Here is a 22,986-nt window from a genome sequence, read left to right as displayed (position 1 = left end):
CAGGGTTCTGGAAAAGGGCAGTGCTGGGGAGAGGGGCAACGGATATCACATGCTCCGGTCTGCCACCACTTCAGCTGGAGGGAGTGGGAGGATCCCAGGCTTTTTCCTTCTCATCCTGTTCCATTTGAATGGCTCAGGACTGAAGAAATCTGCTTATTATCACCTGTCAAGGTTGGGGGAAACCGTGGACCAGGTGGTTCTAATTTACTATTTTTTTTCTCTTGTTTTCATAGCAGAAGTTCCTTGGTTGGCATTATAGTTAAGCTGGAAGATTATGCCTGGTCCCTGAGGAGAAGGCAATTTAAGTTCTCTTTAGCAATAATGATTTGGGAGTATTGAGATATGGTACTGATTCCTTCAGGAACAAGGGATCCATTTCACTCGAAGGCCTCCTCTGTGCATTTCTGGGCTTTCTCTTTTTTTGGTTAATGATTGTTTCCTCCTCTTTTCTGTTTGATTTCTTTCCTCCAAGGAGTCATTCCAAACACCAGCAAGAATCTGGAGACATAAAATTTCCTGGAATATATTTTAGCTTTTTTCCTTTGATGTTTGGCAAAACCCAACAACTTTTGGAACAGAACTATGGTATTAAAATAATTTTAGAATCCATTTGGTGTGTGTCACAAAATCATGTCTAGTCCCAGCACGCAGCTCCACAAGTCTTGATTTCTATCCACTTTCTCTTTGTATGCTGAAGTAATAACCCTTCCAAAAGTATTTTTGCTGATTCATATTCGCAGGAAAGCTTCCCTCGTTCCTTCACGCTTGACCAGTAGGTTAGTTGGGTACAATAATATTTCTTGAAGGCTGTACATAAGCAATGACTTTATATTCTTCTTTTGACCCAGACACTCAGCGTCCTAGTCTGAGAAACATATAGCTTTTCCTAGCTGCTACAAGAATTCTGTCATAATTTCTAATGTAAAATACTTCCAAAATGACAGGTTTTGTAGATACGTAAATCTTACACCTACCAACTTAGAAAAAAACCAGCTACAAGGTTGCCCCAGTCCATTTTAATTTTTTCAGGGAAGAAGTTGAAACAATAGCAAGGATAGCAATAACAAGGAATTTCCCATTTGTTTTCCATTGTCAGTTCATCACTGACAGCTGGGATCATTAGGGAGATAAACAGTACTTCTGAAGAAATAGTTTGGATCCATTCTCAGCTAATTCTCATTTTAAAGGACTAAAATCCTTCCATATGTCGGTGGAAAGTTCATCTGTCTAAAGGCTGGACTGTGTAAAAAAAAATACATTGAAGAACCTTCAGGGCATGTGGATGTGTTTGAAATGGTCCTGTTTCTACAGGAAAGAAAGAACTTTCTACAATGTTCTTACTTTCTATAGAATTTTGGCTCGTGTGGGTTTTATCAGTTCTAAGATTTAGCAAAGAAAATTACCTGAATCAGTCCTTCCCTCTGTCCCTGGAAGCCTGATGATGCCTTGGCTGTGGTTTCTCATTTGAAATACTTATTCTCTACAGGTGGCTTTGCAGCTATTCATCACTGGAGAACACTGGCCATGGAAGTGGTGTGGCTTAGCATGTTTTCCAGTCCATTCATGCTGGCCTGTGGCCCGTAGCTCAACTTGCCATGGTGTTTACTCCAGACATCAGTCAAGCTTTGGATTAAGACCAGAGACTTCGCCAGCGGTTTCTTGTACCAGAGCTGGTATTGCATCACGTTGGTGAGGAAGACTTGTTCAGTAATGGAGAATTTGCCCGCTAGCACTTTTTCACAAGGTCAGGGTTCGCAAGGAGACAAGCACCTGTCTGCCACAAGCCTTTTCTCTATTTTCCTCCTCTGCGGTATCACAGGACCTTTTACAACTTTCTCTCAGTAAGTGGAAGAGAGGTGGATTTTTAAAAGCAAGAATTCCTCTTTCTGTTGTCATTACTGGTATTAATAATACTGGGTTTACAGTGATACCCTTCTCTGTATGGGAGCCATGTGGTGTCTGGCGTATCCATTCTGCTCGTCGTGTTTATTTAGATTGTTCTTAGGGTCAGGGCCATCTGATGCAATACCTCTCAGCTATACAGACTCTGGAGTGTCGTTGGATTTAATTTGAAAGATAGCAACTAAATAGAAAGAAAAAATAAAGAAGATAGCATGGATGTCAGGGCAGGGCAAGAATTAAGTAGGAAAAAGGCTGAATTACATCTTCTCTTTCAGGCAAATATTTCAACCACTGAGTTAGAGAGCCAAGCTCCCTGCAGCTCCATGGGTCACAGCTTCTCCTTTCCTGCTTGTGGTTCAACTTCAGCAGCAGAACCCTTCTTCCGCCCTGCTGGAACCTGGTGGTTTTAGTGCTCCCCTCAGAAATGGGAGATGTTGACAAGCTGCACACTGCAGTGCAGCCCTGCTGGTAACAATGCGGCAGGGGTGCAGAAGGCAGGCTTTTTCACTCCCCTCACCCTTTTCCTGTGGAGTCTTAAATGTGGAGTCCGTTTAGCCGCAGTGCCTACCCAGGAGAGACACCTGGGCTCTGAGCTCCACGTGGGCCTAACTCAGCCTTGAGGCAGGCACCAAAGTCTGGAGGGAAGGTAAAATTCACAGCCAGGCCTGTGCTCACTGGCCTCTCAGCCTGCTCGGCTTCTTGGTGTTTGTGGATCACTCTCCAGCACTTCAGATCCTTGTTTTGGCTCTTTAAATCACCTTTCTGAAAGGGCTGGTAGCAGCAGTTGCAGGGATTATGTTGGAGACTCTTAAATAGCCTTTCTGGATTTCCTGCTCTGCCTGCATAATGCTTTACTTCTTGGGGTTTTGTTGTTGCTGTTGTTGTTGCATTAAAGAACAATCTGATAAGGAAAGGCTCTTGTGACATTAAAAAAATTAGGCATTCTGGTACCAGACTGGAGTGTCTCCATGGATGACTACCGATAAAAGTAATCAATGTATGTTCCCTGGGAATAATTCCCAGACTTCTCCTCCATTGCTCCCCTTTTAAAGGATGCTCATCTTTTAAGTCAGTGGCACCTCATGCAACTGTGTTCTCTCTTAAAGTTTAGAGAAAAAGTTAGTTGCATATACTTCTGACTTTGACTCCTACTATAAAAATGTTTTAGCAGTGCTGCTGCAGAGTGGATTATCTTCTCTTGGCCTTGAGTAGAAATATCGTTGAGCAATATGCACGGTCTTTATGGTATAGTAATTTGGTTGACTGCTTTCCTCATTGCCTTTTTTTACAAGCTAATTTTCCATGACAGGTTTTCAGTCTGAGAAACGGGGTTTCATAACTGGACAAACTGGTAAAGCATCTACATATTACATGTACATATATCATATATCATATTATGTATATCTACATATATTCAGCAGAATATTGTAGAAGAACTGCTAAAGAACTGTGGTTTAACTTGATAAGTTAATAGAGCACAAAAAGCATGAGGACAGGTTTGGATGATGCCAACTGTCTTAGTAGTAGACTGCGGGATTAGGAGTGAATTCATATTACTTTGGTTTAGTTAACGAACACTTCAGCATCTAGTCCGAAGTAGTTACCTAGATATTCCCAGTATCAGAGAGAGGAGGGGTACCTTAATCAGGGTAATCAATACCTTAATCAGGTTTTTCACCACTGCTTTGGACAAATGTAGCACCAGTATGCAAAAAGACAGCTAATACATGAGGTGGCGGTCTTTGTGGTGGCAGTATGAGAGCAGACGCTCGCACTGCAGTGTCACAGACAGGGTTTTTTTGGCTCAGAGCTGGCAAGCATGGCCCATTCTGGAGACCGTCGTTCCACTATCACCTTTGCCGTCTGGCAGTGTGTCTTTTCCCTTCAGCCATCGGCCCCTCTCCTTGCTAGTTTAGCTAGCTGATCTGGCAGAGTCCATCTTCAACCTCCTGTCTTGCTTTGGCAGCTGAGGACATAGGTTTGAAGCGGTGCAACTTTCTTCTCATGAGAGAGGGACCAGTGGTATGAAGAAGACATTTCCTCATCTGTTTAAGCTCTTAATTTCTAAGAAATGGCTTGTCACATTCTGTGAGGAGGTCCATGGTCATGTGCGTATCACAGTGAGGTGTAAATAGGTATTGTAAGCTGTGAAGTACAAGAGATGTAACATTTTTATGAAGAAAGCAGCACTTGTGTTATTATCTGGTTGCTCGTAGCACATTTTCAGACTAGGTATTTTTTTTTCATTTGGCAATTAACTTCCAATACCAGCTGTATTTCCACAGCAATCTTAGCTGAGTATGTTCCATTAGTAAAAGACTGATAGATCTCTTAAAGTGCCATTTGCATTTCTTAGAGGGTACTGTGACAGTACCAGAATAACTTCAGAAGAGCCTGCAGCACAGGGGGAGAATGAGAAATTTCTGGTGTATTTATCCTGCCTGCAACAAGAAAGGAAATCGAAGCAGTAAGTTCCCACAAAGGTAACAAGGCATCTTATTTCTGCCTATTTCTTATTGTCACCTCTAGCATTCAGTCCTTTTTTCAGAACTAAGTTGAACTTCATTGAACTTCATGACCTCAAGGAGGTTTCTATGGCAGCACCTGAGCCTGAAACCAGACTTTATTACTAAATTCTCATTGAAGGGGAAAACTGCCTTCTCTCAGGTTCTCCTACAGGCCACAAACCCTATTCTTGCTTTGATGTAAGGTTCCACTGAATTTACATTGTGGAAGTAATTGTATTTCAAGTCAGTCATTACTGGGTTTTATTTTGGCAATGATTCTCAAAACCAAAAAAGGGCTCTTAAACAGGGCTCTTATTTAAACCAAAATGAGGAAAATAGCTACTTCCCAAAGGTACCGGAGCAAATAACTAAATGGAAAATAGAAAATACGACTGTCCTTTTCCGCCTTACAAATGAGACAGGAAATAGAGTGCTTGAGAACATTTGGAGATTTATGTAAAATAAGGAGTCCTGTTACTGTTTCAGTTATTGAAACAAGTAGAAAAAAGGTACAAATGCTCTAGCAATTCCACTGGGTAAATTGGAAGCCATAGCAAGAATAGTCAGTTAACTAATGAAACCAGAACTGCGTGATGAAGATGCTCTCTCATTTGCTGGAGGCCTCCTTTCCCCTCTCCTCTTGAGCAAAACTGCACTATGAAGCCAATGAATAAGACCAGCAATTATAACCAGCCAAAACAGGGGAACTTCAGCTCTTCTGAGAGCTACCGATCATGTTGCCCTGCCATGCTCTGCGCTGTGCTGTTGGGCCCACACTGGTCTCTGTTCCTGCGTTTTGCTTTTGTTTTTGGAGCTGCTGAGAGGATTGGCGTTGGAAACAAAGGTAATGTGATGTGTGATGTAGAAACAGTCAGGATCCACGCCTTCCGGTCGTAGTGAGTGCCGTAATCATAGTTTTCAGGAGTAGTGTCCCTCTTTGTTTAATTTAGTTAAACATTTGCTTTAGTTTTTGTTGTTTAATGTGTTTCTCTGAAGATGCACTTTCTACTCTGGTATTGGAGTTTTTGATGGGCAGTGGGACAGTACAGATTTGGTGCTGTTACAAACGTAAAGGTCAGTAGTGGAGCCCCTGAAAATGTTTTCCTTGTTAACCTGTTAACAGATTCTGTGACGTTATGTTCTAACGATATTTCTGCTGTCGCTGTAGCAGACATCTTTGTCAGGCACCTTCTTCAGTGCCTTGAGAATGTCAGCTCTAAGCATGTAGCTACTGCCTTTCCCCTTGCTTCATTTTGACTTGAGCTCTCCTGGAGGAACAGTGCTTGCAGAATAAAATTTCTGCAGCAGTTCACAGTATGTTGTGTTATGTTATTGCAAGTTTTTGCACATTCAGCTTACTTTGCTGGTGGCTTGCAAATCATAAAGTTACAATCACAGCTGGTTATTTACTTCATTTATTCAAAAAAACAGTAATATGCTTCTTTATAGTGTGCCTAGATTATCTGAATCCATAGGTCAAGTCTTTCTTTGGTTATTTTGGCAGGGAAAAAATAACAGTAAATTATGTGATCACTTTATAACTTCTTCCTTGTTCCAAGGGCATCTATTATTAGCAAGTAAGACAGCTCCCAGTAGCTATGCCTTTGGACTGTAGTATGTTTTAGTGTGTCTGAAGTGAACCATGCATTGTCTGTGCTCAGCACAAGGCTGAGTTTATTCTTGCTGGGGCTTTTCAAGATCAGCAATGGATTTATTTCCCAAGCATAAATAATTTGGTCTTGTTCTAGCTATGCAGAATGATTATAGAACTTCCTAATAAGCACCTTTGCTTTCTGTATCATTAATCACATATATGCAATGCTTTTCCAATTATTCTGAAGGCTTAATTTAGTGACTGCAATAAACTTGTCATAATGTTTATTTTTCTCTCAATCTGTAAATGCTTTAAGTGATGTTACTGTTCCACTGTATGACCTACTGTAAATTCTTTGGGATTGGAACCCTTTTTGTTATGTTTTGTGTGCCATACAGCAATGTTATATGATGATAATAGGCAAAGCAAAGTAGAGCAGGGGAAATAAAGGTGAAGAATGCCTTTTTGAGGAGATATTAGAAATTACGGAGAGACTTGTGATGAGTTGTTCTCAGGGTACCTGAGTGCCTTTCAGACAGTGCCTTTTGCATCTTACTTGCCACCAGCACTGCTGTCAGAACGAGTATTGTACCCTTCTTATAATGTCTGAAAGTGCCAGTTTGAAATCTGATTCCGGACACTTTGTAGAGCCTTTCAACCTTTTAAACCTTTTTAAAAGCAGAAATAGAACTCCGATGATGGTTTTTTACATTCACTTTTCTTTGATTTTATAGAGACATCCATAGCATTCCAGAGTCTCACTCATCTCTTGATTTCCAAATGTGGGCCCCAAAATCACCATTTTTAAGAGTCTCTTTCAGACAGGAGCAGCGATTTAGATCTGACAGACCTAATTCTGTTAGTATCTACAAAATGAGGGAGGCAATATTTTCTCTTCTAAACCCTGGCCTAATACTATTTAGTTTATGCCTGTGTTTCTCCTGACAGCAAGTTCATGCAAAGCATTCCCTTGCCAGCCCTCTAAATCTCTTTGGGGTCCAAGTTTCATGTTTCATGAAGAGGATCAGCATATGCAGTAGCAGCTAACACTATCTTGTGCTTGATGAAATTCCTGACTTCCTCACTGGGAGAAAGGCTTTCAATCCAGAGAATCTTTAACAGGCAGAAAAAAATAATATCTTCTTTTAATTCAAGGGACAAATGGAATAAACTTTCTTCTGGTTCGCATGAAGCAACGGTGGTGGTGCATGTTATCTTTTATGAGGTACTATGCCCTTGCTCAAAACATCTTTTTTTCTTTCTTTTTCTTCATTTTGAAGTTGATACCAACCTCTAAATCAATTGAATTTCCTTTTAATTGTTTAATCATATATCCTAATGGGATCAGAGCTTTGGACTGCTGGCTAATCCATGGAGCCTTCCACCTTTTTAGGTATTTTACCTCTTTCTTTGATGCAAGATGTCTACCATTTGGTGGTTTAGGGTTGAATGATATTCTTGTTGCCTAAGTGTTCTTCAGAAAAGTCTATACCTTAACCACTTTGGAAATGAAAATGCTAATCTTTGCTTGTATTTTCAAATATTGTGCATATTATGCAGCCTTGCTCCTTAAATGCACAAACTCTGAATGGTTCCCTCTTAATTTCCTAATGTCTGTGTGTGTCTGCGGACACACATGATGCACTACCGACTCTCTTTATGATGACAAAAATGGGAGTGTCTGATTATGAAGTAGATCAATTGACGAAATAAATTATATAAACTATAGAACATAACTTGGTTGAAGCTAAATTACAGTTTCATTTTCTTGTAGCATATAAAGACTTTTTGCAGGTTTCTTATAGGGCTGAATGCAATGGACACAAGTGCTTCACCACAGAAAGTGCAGGCAGCTCACAGAGGGAGTCTTGGACCTCAACAGAGCTGACCAATATCTCCTAATCAGGATTTTCACTCAAGTCAGACATCCACAAGACAAGATTAAGTTCCCTTTCCTTCCAGATTGGTTGAAACCTTGTGCTTAGTTTTGTTCTTTAGCAAAGACTCTTAATGACTCATCTCCATTCTACAATTACTAGTTGTACCTCTGTTCATGGAGCAATCTACTTTTAAGACATAATTTACTTCATTTTAAAAATTCATAAGCAAACTGAAAAAGAGACATCTATGCGTAAGCATCCCATTAGGATATTATTCTGCAATAATATTGTTTGTGGTAGGTTTAAATATTATATTTTGAACTGTGCTTTTTAAAAGGGGTTACTTAGTCTAATGACGGCTGTATAATCACAGCAGTAATCATTAGTTCTGGAATAAGGATTTGGTATCAAGGACTTCTACTGCAAACCTTACCTTGTTGGTTTTATTCTCCTGGCTCATACCTTGTAAAGCAGAGGAGCAGGTTGTTATTTGTTCCAGTTCTTTTCTTTGCTGCAACATAAACTAGGATTCTAATTACAAACAGAAACATAAAAAGAGTTGTAAGAGCATGTCCTCTGTGTATATAGAAGGCATGGGTGGGTGGTTCCAGGAAAACATTCTAGTTTAGAATCAGGCAAGCATCCTGCAATATAGTCAGAGCTGGACACCTCACTGACAGGTATGCAGACCCCTACTGTAAGGAAAAAAGATGATTTTTATCTGTCAGAGGAGCAGAAGGGGATTGTATTTTGTTCCCGCCTGCCTGCCATGTGAGAAAAGGTATTAAGATTTCCTATTCGCGAGTTCAATATTAATGAATGGATAAATTGGTGCTCAGAGTGGTAGAGATTAGAGAGGTATTTAATTTAGTAGCGTATGCTCATGTGGTTTTGCCTTTGAATGTAGGTATATCTGCATATAGATATGTCTATATTCTTTGTAGTGGATCTGAGTTGTATCTGTATGTTCAGCTCCCTGTGTTTGTACCCTAGTGTTTTAGACTGTTCAGTATGTTTATTTCATCTGATAACAAATAAAACTTTTAAAAATAGAGCTGATTGGAAATTTTCTGTGGAACAGGAAAATGTACATCGCAGGAAAACTTTAACTTTAGTGACAATAAAGTCTGTGTATTTGGAAACTTTAAATAATATTTCAAAGACTGTTTAGGATTGGGTCAACTCAAATGGAAACCCGATTTGAAATTTGTTCATGTTTCATTGCAAAATGAGGTTTCTTGTTTGAGCACACGGTGATATCCAGGTGCTTCAGCCTCCCTTACCTGTTTGGACTTGGTCATCAGATGACTGTCCTGTTGAGTTATGGGAACCATGCAATTAAAATCTGTCATGTCCTCATCATTAAACTCGGCTGCCAAAGAAGAAGTGGGACAGAAAGCACCTGTATGAGAACTCCCATACGGCTTTCTGATAACTTAGTGAGAGCACAGATTAGGTTCAGTATATCACAAACACAAATGAAATATTTTCATGTGTTTAAACGCAAACCTCTGATGCTTTCAGGCACATCTTTCCTGAACTACCCACGCCTCATCTTTTTTTGGTGTTTCAAAGTTTTCATTTTCAATTTGGAAAAAAGCAGTTGGCAAGCTTTGAATTAGGATCCTAAGAGGAGAGATTGATTATTCAGCTGTTTTGTCCACCCTGTCTTTGCTACTGTAAGGATCAGCAATTTAAGGAAGATGGGACTCTGTCTTGACAATGAACAGAGATGAAAATGTTGTTCTTTTGATCATATTTTTCTGATGTTTTCTGAAACATTTTTCTGATTTTCTGAAATTTTCTGAATAAAAAGTTGCTCTCACAATGTGAATAGCAGGAAGCGCAGGACTTCAAAATTTGGAAGTGTCAAAAGGAAAACAAGGAAGTGCTTTGGTACCTAAGTCACTGTTACATGGAGCCTTTCTTGTAGTTTCACAGTCTCCCTCAGTTCAGCGAAATTCACTCCTGTGTGCGTTCACATTCCCGGTTGTACAGACGGAAATCCACCTGGAAGGCAGTTACTGTGCTACTAAATAGGTTGATCTTTTCTTGACAGGAGCAACCTATGTAGAAGGCCAGACAAGTCTGTGTCAACCCATTAATTCACTTAGCTAACCCAGGCAGGGCAGGGGTGATGACATATCTAGCACTCCTTAACCTAAAATGTCTTTGAGTTCAAATCACTTTAATAATTTGCACTATTTCTATGTGATAAAAGTTGATAATTAAAAAAAAAAAAAAAGGTCTAAGTTCCATTAGTTCGGCTTTAGGAATCCACAGAGATCAATCAGGACACACAATGTAACAATGATCAGATTGTAGAAAAGAATTTGAGTCAAGTTTCAGGGCTGCATCTATGTCGTGCCTACGAGTTTTGCTGGCTGGGGGCCTGAGCCACGGCAGGCACCGCTGAGCACGGGGGACCTGCCCTGTGTTCCTGCACGGGTTTTTCCTGTGATGTTTCGTTCTCGTGTCCTAACTTCCAACCTTTTCTTGGCTTGGGGATGCGCGGTTGGCTGGATGTGGACATCTGGCCAGATTGTTTCCACTGGGAAGAAGGAAGGGGAGATAAGGGTTGGGGATATGTTATGTGCATGACCCTGCTTATCTGCAAAGTGTGCATGCAGAGCACTGCACACAGCTGGAGGATAGACCTCCTCTTTCCAAAGTCTGAGCCTGCCCTTTCAACATGAACTCTGTGCAAGAGATGATGCAACTCCTGGTTGCTTTCCAGCTGTCTTCACCTATAGCTTTCCATTCCTTTCATTTATACATAGGCTGTCAGACTGATGCCTTCGCGTGTGCACTCGCTCTCTGGGGAAGACTTCCTGGCTGGTTGTGCAATAGTAGTTTCTGTTATTTCTGTGCATCACTTTACAGAGAGACACTTAAGCATCCCTTTGTATCAACAATAAAAAGGCCGAGTGTGTCTACTAACTTCTGCTAGAGCTGGAGCCATAGCTGCATTTAGCATTTTCCAGAATATTACTACAATACTTGTGAACTGAAGAACTAATTATAAAGGTCTGGGGCTTTTTCCTGATGTTTTACATTCTGTTAATATTGCAATTACATTTTTTTTTCCTTTATCTGCTGAATAAATTTGGTGTCTGTCAGCAGATGTCTCTGCCCTAGCAATGAACCAACTCCCAGGCAATCTTGAGCTTTTATTTGCTTTCCTGTTGTTTTGTCTTACTTCCAGAAATGACAGATGGCTTAATCAGCTTCAGTTTTAGCTTTCAGATGTACTATTCTTCTAGTTAAAACATGCCCTTTCTTTTTCCAGCTCCGTCAGACCTCTGAGGGAGAGCTTTCGTTAAAGGGCCTGTTGCTTTGTTGTTCTTGTAGATTCATACATCCTCACACATTGTTATCGCACATCTCTTGTATGATGCAAAGTATTGTGTGTGTAAAATTGGCAAATAGTCTTCCACAGTTCCTTCAGTGCGCATATCTATATATCTTTCTAAGAGTTAATGATCCCCTGTAATTGTTGCTAAATATCCACCCATTAATGGACCACCACTTGCTGATTAGAACAGAAAGTGTTTTTAAGAATTCATGTGTTCAGTGAGCAGGATTTAGCATTATTTATTTAACAATTTAAGTGTTATTTATTTTTTCCCTGAAGACCAACAGGAGACTTTAATTTCCCCAAGAGAAATCAATTGTTTTAAGCCTCAGTATCAAACAAATGGTTTCTGTCATTAATAACAATGATCAGATGAACAACTAAATTCATAATTTGATGCCATCTTAATGAGGTAATAATGGCAAAAGTGGTATTTTTTATCTCCTTAATTTTTAGCATTTTTTGATACAGAAAATTGCAAGTAATCAGAAAGGAAATCTTGACATTTTTTTCTCCTGCTTGCTAGGATACTGCAAGATATTCAAATAAAATCCCTACTTCAAATTAGGTTGGAGAATTCTTCTGTTGATACTTCTTGGTCAATGTACAGTGGAAGGGCACTCCATGTTGTGCTGGTGAAATACACAATCCATGCAGTATTGTTCCTGGTCTTAATTGGACATAGCTATTTTATAACATAAAACGGAAATTTAGTCATTAAACTGGCAATTCAAAATTCTCTTTGCATAACTCATTAATTGGACAGGTCTGTCACTGACCTAGTGCAAGCAGGTCAATGCATATACTGATGTATTCTGCTGTAGCTATAGAAATAATCATCTGAGGAAGCAACTCATATACTTCTCCTAAGAATTCGTTTCAGACAAATGTTTTAATGTTTGTGGGAAACAAAAGAAAACACTCCAACAGAAATACAGGTTGAAGATCCTCAAAATTTTGCAAAAGTTAATTTATTTCTTGCTCAGTGCAGTTTCATTAATAGCAGTAAGTACTAGGGGCTTGGTTCTTTAGTAGTATAATGTGGCATACGTGTAGTGATTTTTCTAGAAAAAACGCGGGTGCAATTAAAAAAAAAACATAGAATGCATTTGGTTTCTAAAATGGTTATATGGAAGTATCTGAAAAGTAATAAAGGGGGGAAAAAAGGCATCATAAGCAGGATCTGTCCATAGAACAGCTCCTGGCTAAGCATATTTCAATTTTTTCAACAATGACTTAGAAGAAATCTTTGCTTTGGTATAAAGAAAGAGCTGGGTCAGGTCAAATACAAAGGCATACGTGTAGCATAAACCAGCCCAGAATATTAGAAAAAAAAAATAAAAGGGCTTAGCAGCAGCCGTAACTCATGCTTCACCAATGAGTTCCGACTGCGATGCTGTGACTGCTATGCACTGCTATGAATATCTAAATCGGGGAATATTAAGTGGCAGCTAAGTTCGATACTGCATTCATCAAGATATTTGGGGGTTAGAAGCCTTGTGCCCCAGTGGGAGAAATGCAGGCTGAGTAATTAGGAAGAAGCAAGGGAAAGCTTCATGAATGATTAAAAAAAATAGTTCCACCATAATTAAGAAAATCAATTTATTTTACCCAAGTGATGACTATGAGTTAATCATGTTTTACAACTAGGTATTTGGGGAGTAGAGTCCTGCTACCAGAGGGTTTTCCAGTAGAAAATGGTAAAATGTAGTTAGTTGTTGGTAGTTGATTCTAGACAAATTGAGGTTAAAAATCGGAAAAGAAACCTGTAAAAAATTACATATTGAGAATAATTAACCTTTAGAAAATGTTGACTGGGATATTAATCTCTAAGTTTCTGCAAACAGAAATTACAATGCACTTATACTTTGTAATTCAGGAAGTTTGCCTGGAGGCTGGTGGTCCCTTCACTGCTTACAGTATTCAGGCTACACAAATTTAAATCAGATGAGGAATTAGATTCTCTATATAAGTTGATATTAAAAGGCATTCTTATGCTGAGCGAGGAACATTCCTGCCACAGGTTAATAGTTTTTTTTTCTCCCATAATGTTGCCCCAAGTTTTGTTTGTTTGTTTGTTTGTTTTGTTTTCTTTGAGAGTGCTTTATCTTCTGATTCATAAAGGAGCAATACACACACATACAAAAAAGCATTTATTTCTCAACTCCACCCATTCTGCTCTGGCTGCATATACAAGCAAGGTTTATAAAGCAATTTTGAAACGGAGAACTTCCAGCGTTGGAATATGTAATTTCCCCAGTAAACTTTATGTTATAAATTGATTGCAAGAAGGAAACAGACAATGAGGAGAATAAACAGTGAAGAGAGGCAGAAATAACCATACTTTAGGGAGATGTCTCACCTGAAGAAAAGAAAATGGAAAGAAATGGGACCCTTCTAGACCAGACCTCCTTCTTTGTCCCATCCTATCAGTTTGTTACTTTTAACATGAGATAATATGATATAGAGAGCATATGTTTAAGCCATAGCTTCTGTACAAAGCCTACTTTTTACCTCAAATGTAAATGATGCAAATTTCTGCCTTGAAATAAATACAATTATTTGTGCAAATGCAGACCAATTCATTAATTGAATTATAATAACAAGCATTAATAGGTTCACTTAATGGGCAAATGAAAGTTTATTTTGTATTTTATTGTTAAAGTGCCCAGCAATAGTTCTGGGTATTTTTACTACTGTTATGCCTATGCAATATTATGGAAGTGTCTGTAATTTCATTTGATTTTTCTTAGAACTATATGTAATTGATCACGTTAGCTATTTTGATGTAACGAGCAGCAGCTCATCTTGTTTAACCTGTCTAGTCTATAAATGTCTGAAAGAAAAGAAGAGCAATCAAAATGCATCTCTAAGCCTCCCAACCTTGCTAAGAAGCTAACCAGTTGAGATACTGGCAGACCAATAGGGAAATTAATTCAAGAGTCACGGACCACTTGCACGAAACACCTTGGCAACCATTCCATCTACTCTAGAGCAATGACAGTAATGAACAGCTGTCCACTGCTGCTGCGAGTCCTTCTTGCAGGGGGGAAGACACTTTCCAAGTAATCAAATTGCTGATATCTAGACATCCACAGAGTATAAAACTATATGGAGTATAATGGGTCACTTGTGTGAATCAAAGCACTGAGGTAAGATCCCTGTTAATAAGTGGCTTTTCAGTTAATTTTGCGGTGGTGGAAAGAAAAAAGCTGAAAAATTTTGTGTTGTTTAATAATTTCAAGCATACGGCTATCAAATCTTTTAAAAATAATGGAAATAAATCTTGAAGCAGTATATCGAGTGCTATTAAATTAATTGTATTTCATTAAAGTATTGTCCTGGTTTTTTTTTTGTTTATTAACCAGTACAGTAGGAAGACCATGTGCGTTTTACAAACAAAACACATGTTGAGGTCAACTAGAGCATTTAATAAGATTTTATCAGAAGCCCTTCACACAGCTCTAGTTAGTGGGTTTGAGGATAGGATTTTGTGCCTGTTGTAATGAGGTCACATTTCTCATCAGCTTCTGCTTCGTGTTTGTCTTCCAATATAGCCTGATTTGCTAGTTCAAAACAAAAATGATAACAATAGCAGCAGGTATTTTTATGAATTTTAACAACCATTTCACTAACTGGAGATGAAATAAATTCTGTTGGATCCAGTTGTTCCCTGGATACCTTTGACCTAATCAGGATTAATGACACTTTTTGTCCTGTGGACCTGAATCAATACTGTTTCACTCCTTCAATTCTTTGTTATTAGTCAGTTCTCTTTCTCTCAAGCAGTAACATTCCTGCTGTGTACACTGATAAATTATTTTTAAAACTGGAAGGGGTTTTCAGCTCAGAAGACTTGGCAGTATAACAAATAGTCTTCTTTATGACTTCTTGAGAGACAAAATTAGCAAGTTACTGCTGGAATTGTTACTGTTTTGTTCTGTGTCTGCACCATGGTAACCTGTGATCGGATCAGCTTTCACAAACCTGTCCCTCATCATGAGTGCAGGGTATGTTATGAAGTTCAGTGGAGTATTATGAATTTCTAAGTTTCTCTTTATCGATGGGTTAAATAAATCCTCCATTTATCAGATAAAACAAAATTATAGAAATGTTGGAATTAAACCATGCACACTTTTTCAACTAACTGTACAGTTTGAATTATCTTCTTTGTAAATAGTCTTCACTTAAAGTTAATATTTATGGTTTTTAGGATAGTCAGGAATGTTCTGGGGTACTCAGGAGGAATAGTTTGATTGTTGTCAAAGCTGAAATCAAGTTCTGACTATAAACAGCAGTTGTATGATTTTTTTCCCCTCATCCCAGTAATTACATTTTGATTCCATTTTACTAACCTTGTCCTGCAATTGAATACAGAATGCTGTTTATGCTTTGCTTCGAACAATTGCAGCTTTCTAACTAGAAGGTGTCAGAAGGACAGTAGTTGAATCTGAGAGCTTTTAGTATATGCAATGGATGTATACCATAAGCAACGATGATTTTTCTTTGCTGAGACTTACCTCATCCTCTGGAAAGGGCTACGTCTAGGAAATGAGAGTGTACTCTGCACATTCCGTATGCATAAGACCGGTGTTTCTGGAAAGTGGGGGAATATATTATGTATATCTGTTTAAATTTGACCCCTCGGAAGCCATCACATCTAATATGAATTCAGTAATATCGTGGCAGGCAGCTCACCTTGCCAGTACGAATTGTGTGTCTTGCTTAGGTGGAAAGATTGAGCATCACTCCCCTCAAACATCAGGATTTTAGCCTGAATGGGTGTAAGTGAGGTAGAAATGAATGAGTAGGCTGTGCAGGAGAAACAGTGCTAAGGGAGGGCATGGGGGTGACCAGCTTTAATCCACTAAGTGAGCCCAGCTAGACTGACAGCCCAGTGTTGGGCAGGCGTAACTGTCAGTGAACTCCCCAGTTCTAATGGACTGATGCTATTTTGACCTAATCAAGCTGTAAGATCTGCTAATTTCTCCCCTGGAGAAGCTTTTTCTCAGACTGAATGAAGAGCCCAAGTCATTCACTACACTGGTGGAAGGATGCCTTTGTCCATGACTGCAGTGACAGAGGCTTTTGAGCTTGTACCTCCAATGCACTAAAACTTTCCTGTTGTTGTGGTCACATTACACAGCAATTCAGAAAGGAGAATTCAGTGTGGTGCCGCTGAATGGGTGGCATTTTAGGGCTGGGTTAGAGAAGTGCGTCGCTACGAAGACCTATTTTATAAAAGATGGGATACGCGCATGGAAGATCATGGTAGTTTGCAACTTCCAGTTATTTCAGAGCTTGATCAGTGAGAAAAGAGAAGATATTGAGGTGCATGGCACAATCTCTGTGTAACTTAGTGGAGTGCATGATGCATATTTTGTACCTTGTTTTGCTTCTAAATATTCATTTTGATAAGTTATCATGTTCATATTTAATCTTAGCTGTTCTCTTCTGTTGTTGCCATGTGAAAAGCAATAAAATCATTACAAGGCAGAAATGATGAGGCCAAAGATGAATTACACCAGGAGCTACACGTCCTTTGGGCATGCCATTACCCGCTTCATGTCTGGGGGAGAGTGTGACCTGCAGCTTTGGAACCCAAGTCCCCTTATGAATAGAGTTCAGGTAGCAGCCGTCAATATGACACATGCCCCTTCCTCCCTCTGCCCTGATCAGCTGGAAGTGCTTCCATGGTCTTTAGTAGCTGCTGAGATATTATGAAGATTGGAGATGTGAAGCAGGTACTGAATGCAAAATAGTTTTGCAAGTTGGGCTGCTGTTTGTACAGGAAGAAAATGAAGGGCAGAAATCATTTAGATTTGGAAAGCAATGGCAGAATGCCTCAACATGACGGGATCAATTCCTAAATGGTCTGCAGATAGCACTGCATTTCCAGAAGACTGTTTTCTGAAACGTACTTCACACCCATTAATAACCCTGGCAGAGGTAAGGGATCAAAGATTCTGTGTTTTTCTGAATTGCAAGATTTTTATCAAATTTCAGCTCCTGAAGTAAATCTGAAGTGTAAAGTCAATAATAAGGCGGCGTTATGGGATATTGAAAACACAGGCTGGTAGCCACAAAACTCCTAAGAGATGGTGCTAATCTCAAGAAGTTTTAGATACTGGATTGGTCTATTGTAGAAGGTGAAAGGCAAAATCCTGGAGCGCCACATCTACTACTGAAGTCAGTGAAGTCAGTCTGCTGCAGCAGAAACAGCCTCTATCCTAAACCTCTGGAGTCCATTCCATTTAAATTGACAAGGAAAGGTTAAGAGTGACTCATTTTTGGTCTTTTTGTGTTGATGTGGGAGTTGGTGTGATTGGAAATTGGGTCTAGACAAACGGCAGAAACAAAGCATCATCTCCTCCTTCCTCAACTAACCCTCTTGAGTGACTTCCTAAGGATTGTGCTGGACTTTGTCTTTTAGGTCAAGCCTGGATGATTGCTTTAATTTTGTGAAGTCCAATCGCTTGTATCAGATGGTGATCATATTGTGTGACCTCCTGTGACCTCTTATGAGAGGCTTCTTATGAGGTCTCTTGTATCTCTGAATCTGGGATGACTTCTTAGTATAAAGAAGTTTGTGACAGGATTTTCATCTTTCATACTCTGGTCATAGTGATGTACACAACAGGCTTGGTTTGTTTTTTGGTTTTTTTTTGTTTTTGGTTTTTTTTTTCCATTTTATTCTGTTCTTATTTACTAAATGTAACAGATCTACTTAAAAATTGTCCCCTTTTGCATGCTGTCTCCCTCTCTGTGGTGTGTTGTAAAAGTAGCAGTACTGCTACACTGGGGCTTAGGGGTTTCTCCTGTCACACTCCACTCAGAAGCACATAGGTTGTAATTCTCTTTGTACAACTTTTCTCATTTTAATGTATTTGATTCATGTGGATGCTTTTAATGTGGCTGGCATAGAAGCATATTATCTGGCATTCAACATTTCAAGAAAAATGTGTAATTCAAGGTGATTTATTGATTTGTAATATCAGAAATTTTGAAATGTATCCTTGTCTTTTCTTGCAGAACTAGCCCTTGCACATTCATGGACAAGGTACTGCACACAAGACACAATGCTCTTTGACTTCTAATTAGTCCTTCCAGCAATTGTTATTTATAGAAGGTGGGGTGACACAATGTTGGAGATGAGCATGATTTCAGTCCTGTGCTCCAGAAATATGACTTTCTATAAACAGAGTGAAAAAGAAATCGATTTGCAAGAGAATTCTTCTCCATAAAGTTGAACGATGATAGGACCTCAGCGCATCCATGTATGCATGAAGAGCCAGCTCACTTCATGATTGCATGCTGAAATGGCAATGAGAGCGAACAAAATGAGACAGTAGAAATCTGTATACAGAAATGTTTATTCATACACATGAATGAGTGATTGTGGTCTAATACATTTTTACAGTAGTTAGTATTATGACTTCCAAAGTCTTCAGAAGCATGGCTATAGCAGAAAGGGTTCACGTGTTTATTGGTAAAGGCCTCTTTCTATGTACTCCTTATTTCAGGAATCTTTCATGCACTACAAAATCATCAAAGCTGCTGTGTGTATCTTCTGTTGGCTTAATGCTTTTTTTTGTCAGAGTTACTGAGGAGTAAACCTTTTTTAAAAAAGAGAAGATTTCTGAGATATTTTTTAAGCTGAGGCATAGCAGTTTGGATTTATTATTACATTTAATGGATACAGGTGATTAAAAAGAGTGCAGAACACATTTCAAAAAAGCTTTGTATAGGACTAAATATGATGCCTCTTTAACGTAAAAATATAATTATTACTGAAAGTGCATTTGGAAATTTTTCTACTTCTAGTTCCTTCTTAGTCACAGGTTGATGTCACCTGATTTGAAATGAAATAGTATCTACTAGTTATCAAAAATACTTTACATTTAATACTGAATTAGTAGACTGTCTTAATTTATTGATTTTACCTCCTTCCACCGTGCTTCTCCGTCTGCTACATACTTTTCCTGCTAGTCTATTTTCTACCTACCTTTTTAAGCTAATATATACAATGCAGGGGAATAGCGAAGCATTGAATACTTGGGGAAAATGTTATTTGGGGAAGATGGAAGAACTGAAATCAATAGAAGACTATCTGAAGGGAGAAAATGAGAGATTTATGACATACATTCACAATGACAACAGTTTAACTAAGACCGTGACTTTTAAACCAATTTGTTGAAACTGATACCTTGAATGTAGATGTCCAGACCTTAGTTGTTACCTGATTTATGGCAATTAACATACTATCAAAATTTTAAATTTTTAAAATAAATTTTGTTAATATTTTTATATTTCAATTTGAATTTAAATGGCCGTCTTGTGTGCTGGCAAGTTGTTCTAGCTGTTGAGAGAAGGAGTGAGAAAAATACAGGTAAAGCATTTTTCAGATAAAATATTTTACAGGTAAACACAGGTAAAGTATTTTTCAAAAATATCATTACGTAATTCATCAGCCCAGAAAAAAAAAAAAAGACAGTGAAACTTGTAGCTATTTGCCTGCACACCATGTTAGAGAGTGTTGAGTGTTTTTTGAAACATCAACACACAGTTCTTTTCTGTTCTAGTTCCTATTTGAAGATGGCTTTATACATCTTTTCAAAAAGTGATGATTTTGCTTTTAAATTATAAATTGATTGAATATTGTTTGTTTTTAAGCCCTTCTTTACGTAATCTCCTCAAATCTGTTGACTACCGATGTGCAAAATCAATCACTATACTTAACTCTAAATTTACCACAAATGTCTGCAAAAAGGTAGACACTTGGAAACTGCTTAGGTGGAAGGTTTCTGGAGACTTAGCAGCTTGGGAAATCGTGATTAAAATGGCTTCACTAGTCCTGAGAAGGCACAATTTTAGTTAAAAATTACTGTAAAAGAATAGCAAGAAATATTCACAGTGCTTAAAGAATGTAGATTTCCAAACACAGCAAATAACAACTATTAGAACAGACTTTTCAGGTGATTGTTGAAATGTTGTTTAATGGAGGCATTTATTTCTTTTTTATTAACAAGGATGGAGGTATGTTTAATTGGTCATCACTTCCCTTATCTGTTTTTATTTTCTTGTTTTGATAGCACACAGAAAGCTAAAACACTTATTCTTACTATTCTTGTTAGAGCACAGTGCTGGTACACCGGCTTTACATGAGCATTGGTGCTGGAGATATGTCAGAGAGGAGCTGAGTAGAGTGGGCTCTAGGGACTACAGCTTCCACAACAGAAAGAGAGAAACAGGCTATGACAACCTTGAAGTGATTTTCATTTACAATGGCAGGTGAAAACTGTGGTATTACTGCAACAGGGGTAAAGTAAATGAGACAAGCAAGAGCTACCTTGTCAGCGGCACAAAAAAACATCTTCCTCACGTTTCTGAGTGAGATCTTCTTTATCTACTCAGAGAAGTGGGGGCCACTCTTATCAAAGCCAAATTAGGAGTAGGGTTGGATGCTTTTTAGATGAGGGACACTGCATATATTGGTAATATTAACTCGGTTTTGCCATATCTGAACAAAATATGGAAGTTGTGGCTTAAATCCTCCTCTGCCTGAGTCTGGCCAGCACTGGGCACTTGGAATAAAACTCCCCTTTTCTCAGCATGGGATTTGATTCTCCAAAGTCCATTCCAAAGACCATAAGAATGAAACTCAGAGTCTATCTCTGACAAGTGAGCAGATAGCTTTTTGGAAAACCAGATTTCCAGAACTCATGACCAGCGGGAGAACTGCATTTTCTAGGGTAGAAGGTCTGTCCTTTAAGCAAACATGAGATTTGCTTTTGATATAGGAGAGAGCATTGAAAATGGAGCTCTAACATCTGAAATGAGCTCAGCCTTTCCTTGTGAATAGATTGCCGCAGGGAAAAAGCAGACAAATGGTCTGTCACTATTTTTGTTACTGTCTCTTGAGGGCAGACACAAGCTGCAGCACTGGCCACCAGGAAAATGCTAGAGCTGAGGCTTTTGATGTGAAAACTTGCTGTTACTGCTTCTGCTTAATGAATGGAGCAAATACTGGTAAAAAGATTAAAATACAAACATTATCAGTGTTATGCATGAGACTTAAAATTCATCCTTGAGTGAACATCTGGTGAAGAAGCATGTAGCCCCTTTGGTTTCGGTGAAGGTGTCCTGGATTAACGCAACTGAGGAAAGAGGGTTTTATGTAGAAACACTGATGGACCACTGGGAGAATAAGCAGTTTATAGGAAGCTGCAGGGAAGACGAAGAAGCTGCATTTAGCTGCTCTGCCTTATTACACCGAAAGACAGCAAAGCAGCTACAAGATCATTATTTAATGTGGATACACAACCAGCTAGCTAAAACACAGGAGCTTTAGCTCTTTGCTAAGATGACTTCATTTCTCCAGGTGCTTTTGCTTTGATATTTCACATGTTGCCCTCAAGCCAAATGTGCTGCTGCTTCATCGTGAGATGCTGTTGCGGTGGTGATGGAGTGAGAGCCTGTTGCTGTCTGCAGGGATCAAGCAGGAGACAGGAGCTTTCCCTTTGTAACAGAAACTCAATGGAAGCAAAGAGAAAGAGAGAAATGACCGGCAGTGAAAATGTACTTACCGTTATCTGAGGCAAAGGCCTGTGAATATATCTAGAGGATTTTGCTGAGCTTTTGTCGTCATATTTTTGAGGTAACTTCAGTTTGAAAGAACAGCTCCAGATAATCTCTCTAATGCTGGTTAAGGCAATACAGCAACAGCATCTGCGAGAGGAGAAAAAAACAAACAAACAAAAAGATTAGCCTTTGGTAGACTTTCTTTCTTTCTAACTGTGCTGGATGACAGCTCCACCTGAGGTCTTCGCCCTTAAATTTTATCGTGTTAAAACCCTGTATGTGAGAGCATCTAGGTATCTGGGTTTGGCTCTAGCAGGTGTAGTGCAATTTTATCACACATTACTGTCCTCACTTTGATCCTGCACTCATCCTCATGGGCAGTAAGGTCTGAACTCCATCATAGGGCTGGTCCCATAGCAGGCTTCTAGAATACAGGTATGGAAGAGGACAGTAAACGGTGACCCTGGCATTTTTGAGTTAAGCCTGTATGTATCTCAAACCAACATGGAGACAGCTGACAGAAGTTCTTTTCCATTAGTGTAATTCTCTTCACAAAGGATTTTGCTAGGAAAAGCTGAGCAATATCCCACTGACTTGACTGGTTACAAAGTATGTCTCCTTGCTGAAGACTTTATACTAACACCTATACTTATGTTCAGAGTTGACACACGAGGTCCCTGAAATACAGACTCCTTTACATTTAATAAAACACTTCCTGAAATTTGAGAGTTCAATCTGTTGCAGTTTAAGGGAATTGATAAGAGCTATACACTAAAGAAAGGACTGTTGATTCATATACAGCCCTTTACTCTCTCATATACTTTGCTAATGACTGGGCTGGAGAAGCACAAATTTCTATAGGCGGGTTTACAAATACACTCAGTGAGACAGACTGAGAAAGGTGGAGGGCAGGGATGGGAACTAAAAGTGGAATGCTTGTGGAAAGGCAGAAAGAAGAGAGAATTTATTTGGTTCACCCCTACAAAAAGATACAAGTTAAATGGTATCAGTAAGTTTTAGAATTAAGTGCATACATACACATATCTCATACATTCTTGTCTCTACATATTAGTTACTCTGATGCTTTTCCTACATTTCTCTTTTTTAAGGTCTTTTGGGGTGGGTTTTTTTTTTTTTTTGGAAGTGTGTGAGTTTTGGGGTTTTTTG

This window comes from Vanellus vanellus (genome assembly GCF_965231255.1).
Source record: "Vanellus vanellus genome assembly, chromosome: 2".
Classification (NCBI taxonomy): Eukaryota; Metazoa; Chordata; class Aves; order Charadriiformes; family Charadriidae; genus Vanellus; species Vanellus vanellus.
The sequence above is the reverse complement of the archived record's forward strand: the minus strand, read 5'-3'. Positions refer to the sequence as shown.